Here is a 12,186-nt window from a genome sequence, read left to right on the forward strand (position 1 = left end):
CGGTTTGAGCTGTCTCTCTTATACTCTAGATCTTTTGAGGGATTTACCTGTGTAATGCAAGCAGGTCATAGGAAAGCAAAATGTGTGAAGCCAGGTTTGCTAGTCTAGCTGTGCTCTTCTAGGTGCCTGGAATGCTTATTCATTCCTTACATATTTTGCCTCTGTGCAGGACCTGAAATTGGAGGTTTTGTTGGTTTCGTTGCTGTTCGTGTCTTCAAATATGCCTAAAACTTTTAGAGAAAGCTGGGCAGCAATGCCTTCCCAGTGTGCTGTGTGAGTTCACTCAGCTATTGCAGGGCAAAAGGCTCTGATTTTAGAAGCTTACCTGCTACAGCATACAGAATTATTTTTTACTGCATGGCCCCTCATTAATTTTTAATTAGTTGCTAGTCAACTCCTTAATTCAGTTCACTCCAATTAATTAATGTGATAAGATACAATACCCTAATCCACTTATTAATACAAATGAGTGGAATCAACTTTGCTGCACACCTGTTCTCAGTAATCTGCACAAATACTAGTGAATTATCATTACCTCTCAGAGATAACATCCACAGTGACATCTTGTTATTCCTTGCTGCTGGCTGATAAAAGCTCATGTTATCACATTGCATAGGATGCTTTGGAAAATACAGTCACTGTGGCTGTGAACTATGGCTGAACTTCATACATCTTCAGATGTATGAGACAGCTCTAATTTGCTTGTGACCCTACCAGATCTGTCTGAATTTATTGCCTGAAATGCTATAATACAAAAGTGTCTCAGAAATATCAATGTATTAAATATCACTAAGGTCCAAAGGGCAAAATCACAAGAGACAAAGAAGAAGTGGACTTGAGCCTGATGGCTGTGAGTTGATTCTCTCTACAAGGAGTAATTCCCTTGAGGTCTGCTCTGGCTCACTCAAGGTCATACAGGCTATCCATGACAGAGGAGATCCATAGCCAGATGCCAGCTGTTTTTAACCACAAGATGCCTGCAGGAGAGGTGCTAAACTTGCAACATACCTGACCTTCACCAGAGGTTGTGAAAGAGGAAGAATATGCAGATATTGTAAATTTTATCTAGCAAAAAATGTTAAACATAGCTGCCTAATATATGTCATCTCTTCTCAAAACAGTTATGCAGATTTGATTCTTTTTCTCCTCTTCATGATAAGAAAAACTTAATTGCAATACTTGTATCTTCATTTAGCTCTGATGCAAGTCAGTCGTTGCCCACGGTGTAAGGTGGAGGTGGGGACAGTGAGGCGTATAGGCTTCTTAGAAGTTGGCAAATCCCCTGCAGATCATGGACTGGAAAACAGGGATTCCTGTTTCCCATTGGGAACATAAAGTACATGAACACCTCCCATTTTGCCCCTTTCTCACTCCTATTCTCTTGTAAAAATCTTTGGCTTGTTTAAAATTTGTATTCCAGAGCTTAAGCTTTAGTCCTCTAAAAATTAATGGGTTAATGCTTAAGCCCAGAGCCCTGGCATTTTGCATGTGCTGGAATAGGCAGAACTGAAATCCTGAATAGTAGTTTCTTATTCAGCCTCTGGTTGCATGAAAGCTGCTCCTAAATGTACGTAGACAAGCTATTCCACCAAACACTTTCACCCAATTTTGCCCAACATTACAAACAACATACATTGGCTTCCAAAAGGAACCCAGACTTGCCGATTATTTTTGGTATACTATTTCTCTAGTTTTATATGTGCTTTTATATGTGCAAAGAAAGAATGGAAATTGATACGGGGTGAGGCTGAAGATTTGTACAGCAGGTGTACATCAGCCTTTAGTTGTGAGAAGATGAAGCATACTCTTGCTTGCTTGCTGCATGCAGCCCTGACATTTTGGCCAGTGCGATGGGGAGAACGGCAGCTGGGATGCAACTGTCGCCCTAGAGGCTGTGAAAAAACAAATAAAATGAGGCTGTGAAAGTCAGTTGGTGCAGCGTACTCCCCTTTTACTGGCAACTTCCTTCTTACAAGGAACAAAAGGGACGTCTCAGATAAGAAGCGCAGCATTTCTCTTCATGGCAGGTGGCAGGAGCGCCAAGAACAAGCCCTGTTCTTAGAAATAGAAAGGTGTGGTTTTGCACATAAAAAAAACCCCAACAACCACCACACCACGTTTCTTCATTTTACAGCTATGAGCACCACAGCTGACGTGAAATGGAACAATTCAGGAAAGACAAACACCTTCTTAGAAAGCACATAAAAATTGCTAAGGGATTGCACCTGATGAAGTCAGTGGGACTTTTGGCTGATATGTTGAAAGGTTGAAATTGATGGAATAAAGAAAAAGAGGAACAAAAGGGAAAAGCTGTGACGTATAATTTAGGGTTTGGTCTTACAGTTTTTACTTGTGCAAGTAACTTCACTGATTTCCAAAGGCTTATTCCATGTGGTTAAGCATTATTTTTCCCTAAGCTAAGGTTGCAGTGCTGGTTTCTTAATAATTTTCAAACATAAAGCTATTTGGCGCCAGATCTTTCTCTTGCTGAGGTAATGAGCAACACTTCTCACTTATTTCAAGGGTCTTTTAATCTTTTCAAGGCCTTTTTAATTAAAATTAATTATTTAGTATTTGTACAGCACTTTGAAAGTACACAGAGCTACGTAAGTGCTAAGTGTTATTATTAAACTCATTATCTTTTACGTTTCCCATAAAACTAGCTATGACAGCTGCTGTTAAGCTCCTTAGTTCTTAAGGAAAATTAACATTAGAAAATGCTTTGACTTTTTTTCTTAAACCACAGCAAATCGCTACTGCTGCTGATTCCAGCAGTGATGATATTGCATGAGCACTAACTGAACCAACACAGAGGCCAGTTGTAGCTACCCTTCTTTAAGAAACTGCACACTTAGGACTTGCCATGCTGAACTTGATCGTGACATTTGTCATTGCTCTGTTCTTTTTACAGTCACCAGCATTCATGCACACCATGCGTGTAAACGGCTACACCCTTAGAAAATGATAGCTATACACCTAACTTTTACTGGTGTCAGTGATCCCAAGAGGTACAGGGCAGTGGAAAGTCAAAAGTGGAAGGTCCTTCCTGCAAGGCACTTGTATTATGCCTGTGCATATGTGTTTCAAGGATGGGACACTTCATCTGACGCTGTCATAAGAAAATGGTTTCTGTACAAGTGCAAGATGCCAGCTGCATTTGAAAATCCATGATTTTGAAGTTTCTATGCTGGACTAAATAATTCTTGCTTAAAGTTAGGTGTGTTGCATGCTTCAGTATAAAAGACATTTTGAGGGGGGGTTAGGAAAATGATCTGATTTTGTTGGGAAGAGGTACAACTTTAACTTCTTTCTTGTGAAATTAGAATCTTGATAGGGTCCTAAAACATGCTCTGCCAAGTTTCCCCTTGAGTAGGTACAGTAATAAATACAAAAGTATACTACTAAATATGTCAATAAAACTATCTTTCTTTGGTAAGTATATATATATCTTGTCCACATACTCCCTCAATGTTTTGATGTAAAAAACAAATTTTACTGTAAGCAAATATTTTGAATTAATAGAAATGGGATCAGATGATATTGTGGATAGCTCTAAGGTAAATGTTGCATAGCATTATGTAGGCTACAAAAATACTTGTGTAGCTCTTAGTTAGCTTTAGGTTTGGTTGTAACAGAAGGACCAGAAGAATACTTTTGCTCTTGGAGTTTTTAAAAGAAATATATGGCTACAAATTGGATATAGTCTATGTTTCTTATTTCTTAAATTAATAGTGTTAATCCTACCTGTACACAGTGAAGATGAGGGTCCTTTATTTACTTGCAGTGAGACTTCATAAAGAAAATCACATAAAATCTTGATAAGATTCTTGGTACTCTGAGTGTAAGGGTTACTTACACAATAATAGGTTACTGCCTAGGTAACTCACAGGAAACAGGCCAAGATATAACTAAACCGTATAGGTCAAAGGCATTAATTTGTGTTTCTGCTGTATTATTGTTATTACTGCTGTTAGTAATATCTGATATTTTTACAACATCTTTCCTCTGAAGATGTAAAAAGGACTTTAAAAAGCTCACTTAAGTTTCATAAAAACCTGTGCCTGATATAACTCTTAGGGTAAAAACGGATATAAAAAGAAACCATAGCAGAGGTTTCCAGTGGCTTATTGAAATGCACACAGTGAGTTGCTTGCTGACTGGGGAGGGGACAGGTTTTTTGACTCTTAATCTATGGTTCTGTCTGAAACATTTACTTCAACGACCACCAGGATTCTTCTGATGTAAAGGGAATTAGAGTTATCTTTCAGAGTCAATACATTTCCTTTCAAATGCCTGTTCAAATATTGTTAGGAGAAAATGAAGACTAATGTTCTTGGGTACATGCTCACTGCAGTTATTGAAATTTTCTGTTGCGCTGAACCTCGGAACAAGCAGCTTTCATCATCCATAATGACTTTACTTTTCCCAAGAGAAGGCTAGCTGCTTGGAATTTTTTTTCTTCTTTAGGTTAGGAAGGTGGCATAACAGACCCTACAATAGATATTTAGGCAACTATAAACAGCAAAATGTACTCAGAGAAAAGGATGTGATGAGGGGATAAGAAGTAAAGAACCTAAACCCTGTACCTGTGATAAATTTCTCTTTGAAAAAGTTTTGAAAATTTTGTTTGTTTGTTTGTTTGTTTTTTAAGTTATGTTCCTTGAATTGCCTCATTTTATAAACTTGCTTTTCTGGGGTACTCTAACATTAAATCATTAAATCGTTGGTATGTTCTCTACTTTACTCTCTGTCGTTGCCTAACTTTGGTCGTGGCAGCATCAAGTGAATAGAGACCTGAGAATCAAACCTGCTATTTTCTATTTATTTCTGGCTGGAATGATTCTTTGCCTTGATAAAAGGGGTAGAGAGATTTATTGAAATAAAAGGATTACAGGACCCTGGAATTCAAGTCCTGGCTTGTGACTGTGCAAATTGCTGAATTTCTCTGAGACTCCACCCATTTTTCCACTTCTTTCCTTCGATCTTTTCTATTTAAATTGAAGCCCTTCAAGGCAGGGATTGTCTATAATATATACTAATACAAGGCTTAGCATAGTTGATTATTTAAACTAAGCATCATATTTACTACTGTAACGCACAGACCACAAAGAAATGAACATGAATCACGACCCTAATGTGGGCAACTCTGGTAGGAGATGGATGGAACAAGCCATGGGATTGTAAAAGTGTGACACAATTCTGACCACCTAGAAACTGAAAACTGCAAAAACAGGCTTTTATAAGGCTTCCTAGGCCTAAATAATTTCTAAACGAGAAAGGGTAATGGGATTAAAGTGAATTAAAAAAAAAGAAACACCTCAAAGGAGGAGTGGAGAAGTTAAATTTCACTAGAATCAAAACAGAATTTTTCATAAAGCTGCACTCTGAATAAGCCCAAAGTCAGTGCCAGCAGAATAGAAGACAGAAAGTATTCGCCTTTCTTACAGTACACAGTTCTTGGGTACTTTCTGCTGCTCACATTATTGAGTTAGTATCCTGTCTAGCACGCCTATTATCTGTGGAAATACTGCTCAGAAATGTGAGGAGTGTTGTTTTCCATATGAAAATGAAACACTATTGAAAAGAGTGGGATTTTTTTTGGAGACGTGACTGACTTCAAATATTTTCCTCCGTTTCATGTGTCGCCAGAGGTCTGGAAAATACCCTCATGGGGGGAGAAAAAAAAAGCACATAAATTTACACATATTTAACATCCCACTATAAGAAGCACAGTAGATACTTCTTGCATTATCATTTAGATTGTTTTTGGATGATGGAATTAACTTTTTCTAATGTAGAAAAGAAAATGTTCTGTGTGAACAATTTTTCAAACTGAAGGAAATATAGTAAAAAAAAAAAAAAAAGCATGACCAGATGTTCTGAGCATTTTAGGAAAAAGCTAGAGCCCTGGGGCACAGGCAGACTTTAAGCAATATTGTGCACGTGTCCAATGTACATGTAACAGCCTTTAATAAAGAATCTGGGAAACTGAAGGAGTTAATTAAAGAAATGCCAGTCTTTAAAATGGCCTGAAAGCAAATGTACAAAACCGAGTTGTTTACAAGGAGTTTTGGACCATTACAATATGGTTTCATCCAAAGATATGCAGTTTCTGTCATGAATATTGAAAATGCTGACACGAAAAAAGAAGCCTTGGCTTTCAGTCTTTGATATAAGAAGTTCCCTGTCCTTACTTAGGAAATTAAACTGCCCGTGAACTCCTTACTGCCTCAGCCAAGAAGGCCTAGGTATTTTCCTTATTCCCAAGGATGAAAAGATTAATATTTTTGCTATAAACTCGTGATTTATAAATGACATACAGATGATGATAATAGAGTATCTGACAAAACTATGAGAAGTGAGATTAGGTTGGAAATTCAAATCCTACTGAAAAAAGCCCCAAATTGTCTGACTGAGTGTAAATGGTATTTAGATGAGCCTACCACTGAGAATGAAGCCCTGGTGAAACCACTCATAGCTGTCAGCTGGGATGGTCATTTCACCATTCTTGTCCGGCAAGATGGAGGAGGGTTGAACTGAACAAAGTAGTGTGTAAGGGCTCTAGGATGGCAGTTTGTAAGATACTAAATGTGTAACAGGATTAAAGGATCTGATTTATAGATTAAGAAACCTAAGAGACAGGTTGTTGATATTGACTTCAGATTGGCAATGGCATTAAGGAGTATACGAAAGTTTAGTGCTTATACCTATAGTATAGACAAGGTCAATCTGAGAATAAGCTTGTTTATATGTTTTTAAAACACAATTTTTTGTTGGTACTGGTACATTAAGCTAAAAAAAAAAAAAAATGGGGAGTGCAGTACCACTTTAATATCTAATATGAGTAGGATGACCATAAAATAATAGATTTCTAATGGCTTCCACTTCAGCACCCACCACTTCCTAGACTGATTAATTCTTAGACCATACAGGTTCTAATCTCCTGCATCTAGGAGGCTCCCCTTGAGAAGAAGCCCTCCACTCTGAAAGGCAAACTACTGCATAACTTACTGTCTCGGTAAGGCATTTCATTTTTTTGTGTTTCAGTGCTCCAGATTGGAATGGAATTGAATATTTGATGGAAAGCACACCGATTTTTATATTAGACCTTCTATAAGGAGGTACTGTGACTGCCTTTTTTTCTTCTAACTGGATATCTTTCGATAAAGACTGGAAACTGCAGTTCTCGATCCATATAGGATCTGAACTATCTCCTTGTCTTAGTTGGGGAAGAAAAGGTCAGAGAATAGGATTCAAGTTCAACAAAACAGGATTCTTGGCAATTTCTGTTTCTGACTTAACTAGAAATATAATTAAAAGAACCTTTATCATGGTATGTCAGCATTTCTGCCTCCACTCCTGCACAGAAAATTATCCACAGAAGGTGGATCTTTAAAATGCGTCAGGATGTGAAGGAGGAAGATTGAAAGCTTGGGTCCTGTATAGCTATCATCAGCAACTGCAATTCATGTACAAACATGCGACAAGAATGACAAGGACACACACCTCATCTAATTCCACTGAAAGACGCTGGATTAGGAGCTCTCCAGAGGGATACACTGAAGAAAAAGGTCAGTGGTTTGCCGGGAAAAAGGAAATGGCCTCTTCTCTGCTGGGAAAGCCAGGGCTGGAGGGTTTTTCTAGAACTTTGAGCCACCTTACTTAGAAACCCCTACAGAGATATTACTAAAATTGTGACCACCCTCCCACTCCCCCCCATCTCTCTTGTGTTTCAGATTTTACATTAACAGCATAATTTATTGACAGCTATATGAGACTCCCGTATAGATATCCTTCACCCAGACAGTCATTTGAGTGGAAGACTTTAAATTCTAGTCCCAGCTTCTCCTGGGAGTTTGGGAGGTAATTTACAGAATCTACAAGCAGATGAAGTTGTTCTCTTCTCATGTTCAATACATTTAAATCTTTTTTCCTCTCCTTGTGCAATATGCAGATTATTTGGGCTGACTGATTTTTCTTCTGACGAAGTCTCCTGATTGTCCTTATTCATAGATCAGCTTTCCTGTTTTTCTTAAGAGAAACTACCTTATCTTTAGGGTGGGTAGTGTGTTTTGTTTTGTTCCAAAATTAAGTCTGACTCAGCCAGGTGTGTTTTAGCATCAGGTTTGTTCACTGTAGTTTATTGAAACAGGGAGATTATTTTCGTTTTGCATAGAAATTTGAGGATCATTAGCCAAGGGATGTGGGGAATTCTTCTAGCCTCAAATTTGTCACTATTACACACCCACACCCACGAGTCAATTATTTCACTTTGCTGTCATACAATGAATGCAGGCTCTTAGAAGGTGCCAGACTGACAGCTTTGAAGTCTACAGAACAGGTTTTGCAGAGACATCAGCAGTCCCAGTTCTCCTTGTGCACTTCGATCTTTCTGAAGCACAGTGGCTTGACTATAAGACAGCCTCAGTTATACCCAGAATCTAGGTATAACTTACCATCTCTTAGGATATGCTGTTCTTTCCCTGTTCAGAAGTGTCCCAACTATATGGCCTTTTTCTTCCTTAGTTCACTTGAATACTGTCTCAGTTCGGCATCTCTTGGATGAGACGACCTCTAATGGTAGTGCTGCTTTGTGGACTGAGCGGGCAGGGAGGCTGGTTTCCTTTTCCTGCTCCAGGGACTGCCCTCCAAATTGCCATGGAGAGCTGCTCCTGTGGGCAGTTTGCGTTCTCGCTACCTGCAGATAAACTTAAGGAATCACATCTTCCGGGCTGTTAAATCAGCACCTCTCACAGCTGCCAGTTTCACAGAATAATCAACTCTCAATTATGCAGCATAATGGCAGTGGTAGAATAACCCAAGTAAAACAAAACCAAGGCTGATACAAAAGGTAAATAAATTAGGCAGTAAGGATATATTTAGTGCGCTCACCTTTGAAAGGCTGGTAAGCGGATTCCTGTAGAGAACAGAGGCAGCTTTAAGCAAGCAGAATGGGGCTGGGTGCCAGCGGGATGAACGTTGCTCCATTCAGACGTGGTGCTGCGGGCAGGAGTGACGGAGGAAGGCAGGGCCTGGTGAATCCACACCATCCAGGTATCTCTGAGACTTGCCTGATACATTTTATTTTTTGTTGGAGATATTATTTCTGTCAGAAAATACTCTGCTGATCCTAATCAAAAAGGGGAAATAGACAGTCAGTCAACGCTCCATGGCATTTTAAGTAATGGAATTGTTGCTGAGAGAAGGGCAAGATTTTTCTCTTTTGGCAAAGCGAAAAAATGCAGTTTTATGAGAGGTACAAATTCTTGTTTGGCTGTAATAAACAAATTTTGCCCAGGGCCAGAGAGGCAAAACTAAGCTAAACTTTCTCCTCCCCATCTCTAGCCATATCACTCTGCAGCTGCGCAATTCTCCAGGGATAAGCTCATGGACACACTAACTAGCTCTCAAACAAAAAGCTTCATTCTTTGTTTTTGGCAGTCAAAGCAGTGAGAAGCAACAAGGCAGGCACACAGGTTGTGCTGAATCCTTTGGGATGATCTCTCCCATGAACCTCCTGGGGGTAGGACGGGAGCAGCAGCCTTGCTTGCCTGTCACTGTGGGGTACCCTTTCCCAGCTGTCTTGCAAAAAGTAACTGCATTCAAAAAGGTCCTGTTCAGTCTGAGAAAATAGGGCTGAGTAACCAAAAGATCAATCGGTCTCCTTGTTTTGGGCTCTAGGGTCTTGCATTTAGGTACCTAGATATGGTGTGATTGAGTGCTGTGGCAGCTTACACAGGTAGTTCAGCCACAAACAAGTAAAGACCTACACAACCGTGTGAAGGGTGTAAAATACACTATCTGACACGCAGAAAGCTAGTATGGATCCAGTATAAAGTGAGATCAGAGAAAGTGGCCTGAGCAGTAGGAACTACACCTCAAATTTCCTGTGTCTAGGCACAGTTATCAAGAGAGTTGCAGTAAACAAACTTACTAGCTGTCTGTGTCCTAATCTTCCTGCTGCTGTGGTTGAAACTGGGAAGAAACCTGAAGCTATGCATGGATACGGTTTTGATGGCACTGATTTCTATAAACATTACAGAATATGAACATCTATACTGATACTGTTGACTTTAGCCACATACAAGGTCTAGTAACAGTGAATGCTTTAATGTTGTTGGCTTTGCTCATTCCACCTTGACAAATTATGGATGATATGTTTAATTTCCCATTACTGAACCTGACTGCTCCTTAGATTACGGGAGGACTTTTATTTTCTTTTGCTGATGGAGAACTGAGGTACATTGTAGGGCTGTGCCCAAATTATATAGGAAGGTATGGCAGAGCAGGTAACTGAAGTGAGCTTTAGCTGAACCCTATCTCAGTTCTTTCATGCATATCTTCAACCCTGCCTAATTCTTTCTCACGTATCAAATTCATCCAGTTTTCCTTCAAGAGAGTAAAGGCTCTCTTAATGCCTCGAGGTCTGAAAGACCTAGCCTTTCTTCCTTGCTTCATGAAGGTCTGCAGGGAAATAACAAGAGAACGTTGGCTTCAACACTGAGATTATGCTGCAGATACTCGTCTTTCACAAAAGATGCAAATAGTGATTTCCCTTTTATTTTTGATGCCTGAGAGAAATAAACACAGAGATGAATTGTTTCAGCCAAGGAGAGAAGCAGTATCAACAGGAAGATGCAGGGATTACGCTTTCCTACTCAGCTGAGAGCTGCTGTACTTTGACTGGCAAGCTGAGAAGCAGTGCTTGTGCCCTGCAGGGACAGACTGCTTCTGAAGACAGCGGTGGCAAAAACCGTCTTTTTACATTTTTATTTCGTCAAAACATTTTTGTCTTTATGGTTGGATTGGGTAGTTATGAGCATCTCTTGACTGAAGCTCTCAAATACACAACCTGAGGTAGTTCTCTTTAACTTGATACACACAGTCTGCCTTATAGGCAAGGAAGGTGACGGAGGAAATATGAAATAGCATCTCACGCTTGTGCTCCATGGGCTTCCTGCTCAGCTTCCGATGCACTTCAAAGCTCCATAGCCGTCTGGTCTCCAGCTGTCTTACAAACAACCTCTTCACCCATAAAGCACGTTGTGGGTAGGGGCAGTTGTTTCACAGGAACCCAGAATACATCGTGTTCCCAGCATAGGTTCTTGCCTGACTTTACCTCTGGGGAACAGGAAGAGCCTGAGCTAGACTGTCCTCAGAGATGTTTGCAAACTGTTCTCAGAAACAATGGCTGATGATTCATCTGGCATCGTCACCAACAGTCTCCAGGCCTGCCTTTTAACAAACCTTCCCTAAATAAAGAAAGGGGACCTTCCCAGACAGAATCATGTATGTTTTAGTGGTGGATCTAGAGAAGAGTAATCTAGGCTTAAGAGTGCTTGTAATCAAGTGATTACATATGCTTGCCTAAAGGTCAGACAGTAAGCTCGTTTTGCAGCTCTGGGGACCCTTGTTCCTGTGTTGTGCTCACATGACATGAACACGCTGACTCATCCATGTGTGGGGATACATAAATGCCTGCTTATAACGTGTTTTTGCAAGTTTTAGTAATAAAGCCAGATCTGTGAGGTTGCAATCTTTTCTATGGCAACAGAACACTGTCTTCACCAACATTTTGACTTAAAACTTGTTATAGTTTGAAAAAGAAACTCAGTTCCTTTTTTTTGTTTGTTTATGCTAGTAATGCAGAAGGTCACTGGTTTAATGTGCGTAACCTTTTAAAGTTATTTTTTTGAGTAAACATTTGCTGGAAGATATCCTGTCTGGGTGATATCTTTTGCAAATGCCTGATGGTATGCTACCTAAACAAACTTTTCTTTGGTGAGCCCAAGACAAGACATGGGGTGGCCTTTCTAGAAGTGTGCATCCTAGTATAATGGCAGCCCATGTGATACTATTATATCTAAACATGAAAGATCCCAGAGTAGGGAAAATTGATGGTGTTTACCTTCAGCAGTTGCTAGCAGTGAAAGGATGGTGATGACTGATGAAGACTAAGATATATTAATGAAGGAAGCTTGTACTACTCATTAAGGATGTGAGTGGACAGAGGTGAGATATCATGCTGGCATCTCTGGGAATGAAATATATCTGGTGAGGTGAGCGTACATAAGCACATAGGGAAGACATACATCCAAAATCAAGATTATGGATGTCCACAACATCAGATACAGGAAATATTTACTAAGGAAGTTAGAACCATGCTTTTAAAAAAAAAAAAAGTGA

Source organism: Charadrius vociferus, unplaced genomic scaffold, assembly GCF_000708025.1.
Source record: "Charadrius vociferus isolate BGI_N301 unplaced genomic scaffold, ASM70802v2 scaffold102, whole genome shotgun sequence".
In the NCBI taxonomy this organism is placed as follows: domain Eukaryota; kingdom Metazoa; phylum Chordata; class Aves; order Charadriiformes; family Charadriidae; genus Charadrius; species Charadrius vociferus.